The sequence below is a fragment of the Zalophus californianus genome, chromosome 9 (assembly GCF_009762305.2).
Source record: "Zalophus californianus isolate mZalCal1 chromosome 9, mZalCal1.pri.v2, whole genome shotgun sequence".
Classification (NCBI taxonomy): Eukaryota; Metazoa; Chordata; class Mammalia; order Carnivora; family Otariidae; genus Zalophus; species Zalophus californianus.
This window is the reverse complement of record NC_045603.1, coordinates 16,725,033-16,735,934: the sequence shown is the minus strand read 5'-3', so window position 1 is coordinate 16,735,934 and position 10,902 is coordinate 16,725,033. Positions and strand designations below refer to the sequence as shown.

The 10,902-nt window shown below is 39.2% G+C and overlaps 1 pseudogene; it reads right to left on the bottom strand.

The window, feature by feature from the left end:
* Window positions 1-3,528: 3,528 nt before the first annotated feature.
* Window positions 3,529-4,696, bottom strand: LOC113922606 (annotated as a pseudogene).
* Window positions 4,697-10,902: the final 6,206 nt, after the last annotated feature.

The following is a 10,902-nucleotide window of genomic DNA, read 5'->3' as shown; positions in this document are numbered from 1 at the left end:
ACAGGGCTGGTATTCCCTATCTTAGAACAAACTATTAATCAGAAAGAAAGACCACAACCATAAATCGACATGAATTGGGTACTATCGTCCCTGAACGACTTTGCCCTGCCAAAAGTGTTTTGGTTTGATAACATTGGTCGACATTGGCCCTAGCCCAGCGGTTTTCAGTTTTTCTTTATGGAGTCGAATAGACTAAACTCAGCACTTTCTCAGTCTCTCAAATAAGTGCACTGACATCATTTGGAAATTATAAGAATCCACATATCAGGCCAAATTCCACCCTGGGTTCAACATCCGCTCCCCCCCAACCCCTGAGATCAACCCCCAAGAGTATGGTTAAGTGAGGCTAGAACTTGGCCGGAAGCTTGTTATTTCTGCAGTTTTAATTACACATACCTCATCCATTTGACCAAATTAGGAATGAAGGTTCATGGAGGGAACCTTTGCCTATTGGCTTGCTTCAGTGTCTGGTTCTTCAAGTACCTAACTTGGGAATTCCAGGAAAATAGTCAAGAATTGACATTTTACATTTTTAGGCTGGAAAGAACTTGGCTCATTAGTATCTAATCCAAACCCCATGGTTTTGTAGACCAAAAAACAAAAACAAAAACAAAAAAACCCCTGAGATTTAGAAAGGAAAAGTGCTCAAGGTCATATGAAAGGTATGGTGAGCCAGGCCAAAAAGAAAGAAAGAAAAAAAGCCAGGAATCCGTCTCTCTTATTTAGTGTGCTTTCCACACACCCAGCTAGAAAAGGGTGATTTATCACAGAAGTTTGCTCCTGCTGTATTCAGTAGTGGGAAGGACCTAGGTTTTAGAGCCAGGGAAAGGTAGGAGTAAATCCAAGTTCAAGTACTTCTATTCATGTGTGCCTAGTTTCTTAACTTCTCTGGGTCTTAGTTTTCCTATTTATCAAATGGAGAAGACTCTTATATACGTCCTAAGGATTTTGTGACAATGAAGTGAAATGATATTCCCAGGCAAGGGAGGCACAGTAGGTTTTTTATTTCCTCCTTAGGACTGCTGGGTTATAAATGACAGAAACTCAAACTGGCTTGAGCCAAACAGGAATTTGTTAGGCTACCTGTATGACTTTGAGTAGATTTTAGCTCAAGAGAGGCTGGTTCTATAGGCCTACATGTTATCATTAGAAATTATAGTTTTTTTCTATGACCCTCTTGGGCCAGCTCTGTGTTGGTGTGACATAATGGCTATCAGCAGCTCCGGGCTTCTGTCTTACAAGGTTCCAGTTCAGAAAAGGAAAAACTTTTCTTTTCCTGTATTTTTTACTGGAGGTCCCAGAATTAAGTCACACTGGCCTAAGGCTGATAAAATATAGAATGGGACAAATCAGGTACAAAACCATTCAGTGTGCCATACAGCTGGGTGGTAGATCAGAAGGTCAGGGGGAGGTCATATGCCCGCTCCTTGGAGCTTGGAGGTAATGTGAGAGAGGATGGGGTGAACCTCCAGGATCAGATTGAGAGTGGGGCAGGACTACTTCTCCATAAAACAATCCAAATGCTTTTGGTAGGATAAAAGTAACTGGACACAACAGAAGCAAGAACAAGTTTCACTTCCCTTCTTTCTCCTTGCTCTAGTTTTGTCAACACTCAGGAGGATGTTTGTTCTCTCCAAATTGTGATACAATTTATCTGTGCAAGAAGGAAATAGGTAATATTGAAGTTAGTGCCTCTTGAGCTGAGTAAGTAGACTTTTATGGTTAAAAACAAAGAGCTGGTCAGAGGAAGTCATTCTTTTCTGCTGACTATGCTTTGTCTTTCTTTATAAAATCAAAACAGCAAATTATATGAAAATAGACAAATAATGCTTGTAAATAGGGATACCAAATGCCATCCATCATTAAATGTGAGTTGTCACCCTCTAGCACTATGTCCTATTTAGATATAATATTGCTTATTAAGACAAAAATTATTTATTAAACACTTAATGTGTGCTAGGCACCCTGCTTGAGTTAATTACAGAGGACACAACAAGTACGTTAAAAATAGTTTTGAAAGTAATATACCTTAAGATTCAGCAAATGAAAAAGTGTTTATTGAGGCCCAGCCATGTGTTGACCATCTTTCTAGGCAGCACAGGAAGTGAAAAATTAAAAGCCCAGAAGAGCATAGTGATTAAGTACACAAGGCTTTGAAGAGAGATGGCTATGTGTTCAAAATTTGGCTTCATCCGAAATCCACTGCATGACCTTGAGGAGCCTACCATTGAACTCAAGTTCTGTAAAATGATCCTAAGAATCACATTTATTTTTCAGGGTAATTGTGAGCATTAAAATTCATAACATATTTCAAGTTATTTGGCACACATCACAAGGTAGATTATAAAATGGTTGGCTATGTAGAAATTTTTGCATTGATTTGCTACCACCCACTTCCAAGCCCCAATATGCACATGTGTGCACCCGTACTCACCCACCCACACCCCCCACACACACACTCACGGAACCACTGATGTAATAGAAGCTAGGGCTAAATATATATGCTGTGATCACACGGGGCCAGAACCTGAAACTATTTTGTAACCTCCTGTTCAGGTTATCTTGCTACCAGTGCATTGCCTGCAGATGCCCCCATGGCACACGTGTCCACACACATGTGAACTGTGAATTGTTGATGATACATTAGAAACCAAGTAGGCAAAACACTTGGGTCCCTGTGTGGTGCATAGTTGTGATGCTCACACAGAAATTAGCCTGTTTGCAGTGAGGCCAACCCAACTGCTAATTGTGTGACAAAGAAAGTGGGAAGGGGCGTTGAAATAGCAATGATAGGACTTCTGCCTTTGGTCACAATGCACTAATGGGTACTGGATTTACCTTCCCTTGTTGAACAACTAAATACCAAACAAAAGTGTGAAATTGTCACAATATGTGATGCAGGGCAGCTGGCTACTCAGGACAGTGATTCCTGAGAGAAGAGAAATCAATACTTGTCCCAGATTACTACCTGGAGAAAAGTTCTAGGAGAGGAGGAGGAACTGAAACAGAGCCCAGGAGCCTCCTTGAGTTGAGGTTGGAGCTCTTGGAGTCCAAAGGATGGAATTCTGAATTGAAAACTGCATAGTTTGGATCTGCTCTTTCTTTTTCTTCTTTTTCTAGTTTTCCTGAGCTGGCAGCTTAGATACTTGATTTTCACATCTTTCTTCTTTTCTCATACAGATATGTGGTACTATAAATATTTTTCTAAGCACTGTTTTCTCTGCATCTCACAAATTTTGATAAGTTGTATTTTTATTTGTTCAAAAATTTTTAAATTCTCTTGAGATTTCTTCTTTGACCTATGTGTTATTTATGTATTTATGTATTTATTTATTTTCCAGAGGACATTATATTTTATTGTATGAATGTCAAGTGTTTTCCAGTACTTATTTACTATATTTTATGTATTCCACAAAATAAGCATTATTTTAAAGTATACTGGAATTCATAACAGAAGGAATGCAAAGAATAGATGCTTGAAATACATCCAGTATCATCCAATCCTTTCAATAAGAAATGTTTCCAGTGTTATGGGCAAACTTGATCTTCTTTGAAATGTGTTGCCCACCACTTTTCCGTTTCAGTCACAGTAGCTATAAGTAGTTATTGAAGGATGTCCTCATCTAAATTCCCATCAATAAGAACCGATCGATGTGTTGTCTCAGCATCTTCTTTCCAGCTCACTGGTCTCCTCCAGGTCACAGAGCTCATGGACACCTTGGACGATCACTGGTTTTGGTTTGTCTTTGATCAAAAGCAGCCCCATGTAGTCATTGTCCTTGTTTCTCACATTCTTCTCCCACAGAAGATTCTGAATAATACATTTAGACTTTCTTCCTTCATGTTTCCTGGTACTTAAATGTGTGACTGTGATAATGCTCTAATCAGAGTGAGGGTGCGTGTTTGGTAAGTGTTGGAGCTTTTTCTGCAAACGTATTCCAGAGAGACTGTCAAAGGCATGAAGATCTAGTACATCAGAGAGATCAGCTCACTTGATCTTTGTGTTTTTAAAAATTTTCCCAGTCCATTTATTGATCTAATGGTTGTTCTTAATTTGCTTAAATCCTCTTGTGAAACCAGTCTGTTTTATTAATGATGATGATATCTGCCAAAGCAGCTTGCCTAGAAGCCTCATGGATAAGGCCAACAGGTTTTTCTTCTGCTAAATGTTTTAATCCATATTTTGAATCCATAAGAGTTATGATCCCGGCAAGATAAATATCAATCCCTAATTCAGCATCAACCCAAAACAGAGAAGCTACAGCACTAGGATCTGCTAATCCAGTGGTATCTAACGGTATATCATCAAATTTTCCCTTCTTCTGCATCAAATTCTCATTAGCTCCAAGGCCACTTCCTTTACTGAACAGCAGAGGCAAACGTTTATAAGTTCCAATCTTTCTTGGTAGAGTGCTCCACTTTGGCTGACATCTAAGGATTTCCCCACTGCATTTCCTTCCCCAAATTTGTTTAAAATAACTGCTCCTCTTTTACTATGTTGCTCTGTCAAGATATAGTTCAAAAGTAATGTCTTCCTAGCACCTAAATACCCAGTGATAATTGTGACTGGAATCTTAGCAGTAGGACTGGACATTTCCTCTTCCTCTCTTTCCTTCATCTCAGTGAGGACGAATTCAGGACAGTCCTCCTCTGCCTGCTCCTCTTTCTCATCCACAGCTCCAATAGCCTGTAACATCCTGGCCAGCTGCACAGCATGCCTCTCACTTAGCTCAAGAGCTAGGACCCTCATGTGTTATTTAGAAGTGTATTGTTTAATCTCCAAGTATTTTGGAATTTTCCCAGCTATGTTTTTGTTACTGATTTCTAGTTTAATTCCACTGGGGTCTGAGAGCAGATATTGTATTATTTCTATTCCACTACCTTTGTTAAGACATGTTTTATGGTCCCAGAGTGTGGTCTATTTTGGTGAATATTCCATGTGAGCTTAAGGATTAACTGTTGGCACTGTTGAGTTCAACTATATCTTTATTGATTTCTGCCTGCTGGATCTGTCTATTTCTGATAGAAAGGTGTTAAAGACTTCAAATATAATAGTGGATTCTTCTATTTCTCTTTGCAGTTGTATCAATTTTTGCCTTCTGTTGTTAGGTGCATACACATTCAGGACTGTTATTTCTTCTTAGAGAATTGGCCCCTTTATCATTATATAATGCTTTTCTTTTTTTTTAAATTTTTTATTGTTATGTTAATCACCATACATTAGTTCTTGATGTAGGGTTCCATGATTCATTGTTTATGCATAACACCCAGTGCTCCACGCAGAATGTGCCCTCTTTAATACCCATCACCAGGCTAACCCATCCCCCCACGCTCTTCCTCTCTAGAACCCTCAGTTTGTTTTTCAGAGTCCATCGTCTCTCACGGTTTGTCTCCCCCTCCGACTTACTCCCCTTCATTCTTCCCCTCCTGCTATCTTCTTCTTTTTCTTTTTTCTTAACATATGTTGCATTATTTGTTTCAGAAGTACAGATCTGTGATTCAACAGTCTTGCACAATTCACAGCGCTCACCATAGCACATACCTTCCCAATGTCTATCACCCAGCCACCCCATCCCTCCCACCCCCCACCACTCCAGCAACCCTCAGTTTGCTTCCTGAGATTAAGAATTCCTCCTATCAGTGAGGTCATATGATACATGTCTTTCTCTGATTGACTTATTTCACTCAGCATAACACCCTCCAGTTCCATCCACGTCGTTGCAAATGGCAAGATCTCATTCCTTTTGATGGCTGCATAATATTCCATTGTGTATATATACCACTTCTTCTTTATCCATTCATCTGTCGATGGACATCTTGGCTCTTTCCACAGCTTGGCTATTGTGGACATTGCTGCTATAAACATTGGGGTGCACGTACCCCTTCGGATCCCTACCTTTGTATCTTTGGGGTAAATACCCAGTAGTGCAATTGCTGGATCGTATGGTAGCTCTATTTTCAACTGTTTGAGGAACTTCCATACTGTTTTCCAGAGTGGTTGCACCAGCTTGCATTCCCACCAACAGCGTAGGAGGGTTCCCCTTTCTCCGCATCCCCGCCAACATCTGTCGTTTCCTGACTTGTTAATTTTAGCCATTCTGACTGGTGTGAGGTGGTGTCTCGTTGAGGTTTTGATTTGGATTTCCCTAATGCCGAGCGATGTTGAGCACTTTTTCATGTGTCTGTTGGCCATTTGGATGTCTTCTTTGGAAAAAATGTCTGTTCACGTCTTCTGCCCATTTCTTGATTGGATTATTTGTTCTTTGGGTGTTGAGTTTGATAAGTTCTTTATAGATTTTGGATACTAGCTCTTTATCTCATATGTCATTTGCAAATATTTTCTCCCATTCTGTCGGTTGTCTTTTGGTTTTGTGGACTGTTTCTTTTGCTGTGCAAAAGCTTTTTATCTTGATGAAATCCCAGTAGTTCATTTGTGCCCTTGCTTCCCTTGTCTTTGGCGATGTTTCTAGGAAGAAGTTGCTGCGGCTGAGGTCGAAGAGGATGCTGCCTGTGTTCCTCTTTAGGATTTTGATGGACTCATGCCTCACATTGAGGTCTTTCAACCATTTGGAGTCCATTTTTGTGTGCGGTGTAAGGAAATGGTCCAGTTTCATTCTTCTGCATGTGGCTGTCCAATTTTCCCAACACCATTTGTTGAAGAGACTGTCTTTTTGCCATTGGACATTCTTTCCTGCTTTCTCAAAGATAAGTTGACCATAGAGTTGAGGGTCCATTTCTGGGCTCTCTGTTCTGTTCCATTGATCTATGTGTCTGTTTTTGTGCCAGTACCATACTGTCTTGATGATGACAGCTTTGTAATACAGCTGGAAGTCCGGAATTGTGATGCTGCCAGCTTTGCTTTCCTTTTTCAATATTCCTCTGGCTATTCGGGGTCTCTTCTGGTTCTGTACAAATTTTAGGATTATTTGTTCCATTTCTTTGAAAAAAGTGGATGGTATTTTGATGGGGATTGCATTGAATGTGTAGATTGCTCTAGGTAGCATTGACATCTTCACAATGTTGGTTCTCTCAATCCATGAGCATGGAACGTTTTTCCATTTCTTTGTGTCTTCTTCAATTTCTTTCATGAGTATTTTATAGTTTCTGAGTACAGATCCTTCGCCTCTTTGGTTAAATTTATTCCTAGGTATCTTATGGTTTTGGGTGCAATTGTAAATGGGATCGACTCCTTGATTTGTCTCTCTTCTGTCTTGTTGTTGGTGTATAGGAATGCCACTGATTTCTGTGCATTGATTTTATAGCCTGCTACATGACTAAATTCCTGTATGAGTTCTAGCAGTTTTGGGGTGGAGTCTTTTGGGTTTTCCACATAAAGTATCATATCATCTGCAAAGAGTGAGAGTTTGACTTCCTCTTTGCCGATTTGGATGCCTTTGATTTCTTTTTGTTGTCTGATTGCTGTGGCTAGGACTTCTAATACTATGTTGAATAGCAGTGGTGAGAGTGGACATCCCTGCCGCGTTCCTGACCTTAGGGGAAAAGCTCTCAACTTTTCCCCTTTGAGAATGATATTTGCTGTAGGTTTTTCATAGATGGCTTTTATGATGTTGAGGTATGTACCCTCTATCCCTATACTCTGAAGAGTTTTGATCAAGAAAGGATGTTGTACTTTGTCAAATGCTTTTTCTGCATCTATTGAGAGGATCATATGATTCTTGTTCTTTCTTTTGTTAATGTATTGTATCATGTTGATTGATTTGCGGATGTTGAACCAGCCTTGCAGTCCAGGGATAAATCCCAATTGGTCATGGTGAATAATCCTTCTAATGTACTGTTGGATCCTACTGGCTAGTATTTTGGTGAGAATTTTTGCATCCATGTTCATCAAGGATATTGGTCTGTAATTCTCCTTTTTGATGGGGTCTTTGTCTGGTTTGGGGACCAAGATAATGGTGGCCTCATAAAATGAGTTTGGAAGTTTTCCTTCCATTTCTATTGTTTGGAACAGTTTCAGGAGAATAGGTATTAATTCTTCTTCAAATGTTTGGTAGAATTCCCCTGGGAAGCCATCTGGCCCTGGGCTTTTGTTTGTTGGGCGATTTTTGATGACTGCTTCAATTTCCTTAGTGGTTATAGGTCTGTTCAGGTTTTCTATTTCTTCCTGGTTCAATTCGGGTAGTTGATACATCTCTAGGAATGCACCCATTTCTTCCAGGTTATCCAATTTGCTGGCACAGAGTTGCTCATAATATGTTCTGATAATTGTTTGTATTTCTTTAGTGTTGGTTGTGATCTCTCCTCTTTCATTCATGATTTTGTTGATTTGGGTCACTTCTCTTTTCTTTTTGATAAGTCTAGCCAGGGGTTTATCAATCTTGTTAATTCTTTCAAAGAACAAGCTCCTAGTTTTGTTGATCTGTTCTACTGTTCTTTTGATTTCTGTTTCATTGATTTCTGCTCTGACCTTTATGATTTCTCTTCTCCTGCTGGGTTTAGGCTTTATTTGCTGTTCTTTCTCCAGCTCCTTTAGGTGTAGGGTTAGGTTGTGTATTTGAGACCTTTCTTGTTTCTTGAGAAAGGCTTGTATCGCTATATACTTTCCTCTCAGGACTGCCTTTGCTGTATCCCACAGATTTTGAACAGTTGTGTTTTCATTTTCATTGGTTTCCATGAATTTTTTTAATTCTTCCTTAATTTCTTGGTTGACCCATTCATTCTTTAGTAGGATGCTCTTTAGCCTCCATGTATTTGAGTTCTTTCTGCCTTTCCTCTTGTGATTGAGTTCTAGTTTCAAAGCATTGTGGTCTGAAAATACGCAGGGAATAATCCCAATATTTGGTACCGGTTGAGACCTGATTTGTGACCTAGGATGTGTTCAATTCTGGAGAATGTTCCATGGGCACTAGAGAAGAAAGTGTATTCCACTGCTTTGGGATGGAATGTTCTGAATATGTCTGTGAAGTCCATTTGATCCAGTGTGTCAGTTAAAGTCTTTATTTCCTTGTTGATCTTTTGCTTAGACGATCTGTCCATTTCAGTCAGGGGGGTGTTAAAGTCCCCCACTATTATTGTATTGTTGTCAATGTGTTTCTTTGCTTTTGTTATTAATTGCCTTATAAAATTGACTGCTCCTATGTTAGGGGCATAGATATTTACAATTGTTAGATCTTCTTATTGGATAGACCCTTTAAGTAGGATATAGTGTCCTTCCTCATCTCTTATTACAGTCTTTGTTTTAAAATCTAATTTGTCTGATATAAGGATTGCCACCCCAGCTTTCTTTTGGTGCCCATTAGCATGGTAAATGTTTTTCCACCCCCTCACTTTCAATCTGGGGGTGTCTTTGGGTCTAAAATGAGTCTCTTGCAGACAGCATATTGATGGGTCTTGTTTTTTAATCCAATCTGATAGCCTGTGTCTTTTGATTGGGGCATTTAGCCCATTTACATTCAGGGTAACTACTGAAAGGTATGAATTTAGTGCCATTATATTGCCTGTAAGGTGACTGTTACTGTATATTGTCTCTGTTCCTTTCTGATCTATGCTGTTTTTAGGCTCTCTTTGCTTAGAGGACCCCTTTCAATATTTCTTGGAGGGCTGGTTTCGTGTTTGCAAATTCCTTTAGTTTTTGTTTGTCCTGGAAGATTTTTATCTCTCCTTCAATTTTCAATGAGAGCCTAGCTGGATATAGTATTCTTGGCTGCATATTTTTCTCGTTTAGTGCTCTGAAGATATCTTGCCAGTCCTTTCTGGCCTGCCAGGTCTCTGTGGATAGGTCTGTTGCCAATATAATATTTCTACCATTTTAGGGTACATATCTCTTCTCCTGAGCTGCTTTCAGGATTTTCTCTTTGTCTGAGACTCATAAGTTTTACTATAAGATGTCGGGGTGTTGACCTATTTTTATTGGTGTTGAGAGGGGTTCTCTGTGCCTCCTGGATTTTGATGCCTGTTTCCTTCCTCACATTAGGGAAGTTCTCTGCTATAATTTGCTCCAATATACCTTCTGCCCCTCTCTCTCTTTCTTCTTCTTCTGGGATCCCAATTATTCTAATGTTGTTTTGTCTTATGGTATCGCTTATCTCTTGAATTCTGCCCTCGTGATCCTGTAGTTGTTTCTCTCTCTTTTTCTCAGCCTCTTTATTTTCCATCATTTGGTCTTCTATATCGCTGATTCTCTCTTCTGCCTCATTTATCCTAGCAGTTAGTGCCCCCATTTTTGATTGCACCTCATTAATAGCCTTTTTGAGTTCGACTTGGTTAGATTTTCGTTCTTTTATTTCTCCAGAAAGGGTTTCTCTAATAACTTCCACGCTTTTTTTCAAGCCCAGCTAGTATCTTTAAAATCATGATTCTGAACTCTAGGTCCGACATCGTAGTAATGTCTGTATTGAGTAGGTCCCTGGCTGATGGTACTACCTCTTGTTTTTTTTGCTGAGGTGGTGATTTTTTTCGTCTTGTCATTTTGTCCAGAGGAGAATAGATGAATGGGAGAACAAAATGCTAACAGGTTAACAACGTCCCCAGCAAATATACTCTATACAAATCAGAAAAGACCTGAAACCAGGGGAAAAGAAAGGGAAAGAAAGAAAAAAGAAAGAGGAAAAAAAAAACAAAAAGAAAAAGATAAAAACAAAAACAGAACAATACAAAAAGCAGAATATGATCAAATATGATCAGGCTAGTGCATAGATCAGTGCCACACACTAGCTTTTGGGCATATTTTGGTCTGTTAGAAAAAAAGTGCCTCCTAAAATTTTAAAGAAAGAAAGACATATATGCACAAAATAAGGGTTGATACAATGAAGGGACAGAAGATGAATGTAAAGATGAAAATTATAAAAGATTTTATAAAAGGAACTGATAAGATAAGAAGTTGTTTGAAAAAAGAAAGAAGAATATTTAAAAAAGAGAAAAAAAAAAGGGAGAGAATGTGATCAG